Source organism: Arachis ipaensis, chromosome B05 (assembly GCF_000816755.2).
Source record: "Arachis ipaensis cultivar K30076 chromosome B05, Araip1.1, whole genome shotgun sequence".
Taxonomy (NCBI): Eukaryota; Viridiplantae; Streptophyta; class Magnoliopsida; order Fabales; family Fabaceae; genus Arachis; species Arachis ipaensis.
In genome coordinates, this window is record NC_029789.2 from 17,474,323 (window position 1) to 17,475,614 (window position 1,292).

A 1,292-nucleotide genomic window follows, 5' to 3' on the forward strand; every position below is an offset into this window, starting at 1 on the left:
AGAAGGAGCAAAGCATCTCCATACGCTTATCTGAAATTCTCACCAATGAATTACATAAGTATCTCTATCTTATTTTATATTCTATTTATATTTTAATTATCAAATCTCCATAACCATTTGAATCTGCCTGACTGAGATTTACAAGATGACCATAGCTTGCTTCAGCCGACAATCTCCGTGGGATCGACCCTTACTCACGTAAGGTTTATTACTTGGACGACCCAGTGCACTTGCTGGTTAGTTGTGCGGAGTTGTGAAGAAGAATTCAGGTTATGAACGTGCGTACCAAGTTTTTGGCGTCGTTTCTGGGGAATGAACAATCACGATTTCGTGCACCAGTATGGCAGATCTCTCTGTAAATGTTAACAAGGGATACTCACAAGGGGGTATAGTTATGATACCTTTGAGACTTGTTTGAGCTATACTCATCCTTTTTCTTTGATTCTTTCTCTTTATCCCGAGTCTGGTAAGGAAGATTCTGTCTTGGAGCAAGTTCTCTTAGTCAGGCATTTTTCTCCATGTTGATGTACTTTTCTGCTCGCTCTTGTACCTCATACAAGGAGGTCGGATGTCGCTTTGATATGGATTGAGAGAATGGTCCTTCTTTGAGGCCATTAACTAGCCCAATTATCACTACTTCTGGAGGCAGAGTTTGGATCTCCAAGCAGGCTTTGTTGAATCTTTTCATATAAGCTCGAAGAGTTTCTCCAACCTCCTATTTGACCCCTAGAAGGCTTGAAGCGTGCTTGACTTTGTCTTTCTGGATTGAGAATCGAGTGAGAAACTTTCTTGCAAGATCGTCAAAGCAGGTTATGAACCTGGGTGGTAGACTATCTGTGACAGCTCAGACCATCCGCTAGCACAATATTGTCTGCTTTGGAACAAAAGGCCTCACGGTTTTGCCTTTGACGATAGGGATGATAGCCGAAGCCCCCCACACTTACTCGTCAAAACGCGTCATGCTAGGGAGAGGTATCCACACCCTTATAAGGCGTGCTTCGTTCCCCTCCCCAACCGATGTGGGACCTTACAATCCTCCCCAGACGGCTTTTTATAAGAAGTACTTTCCGGAATCTGCAAGGGAAGCAAAGGAGATGGAACTTATGTAGCTAAAGCAAGGTTCCTTGTCTGTGGCGGACTATACTAGCCGATTTGAGGAGCTCTGTAGGTTCTCTAGGGTGTGTTAGGGTGCCCCGGAGACCTACAAAAGCTGGAAATGCGTTAAGTATCAAAGGGGCTTGAAAGATAACATCATGACTGCTGTGGCTCCTTTGGAGATTCGGATCTTCTCC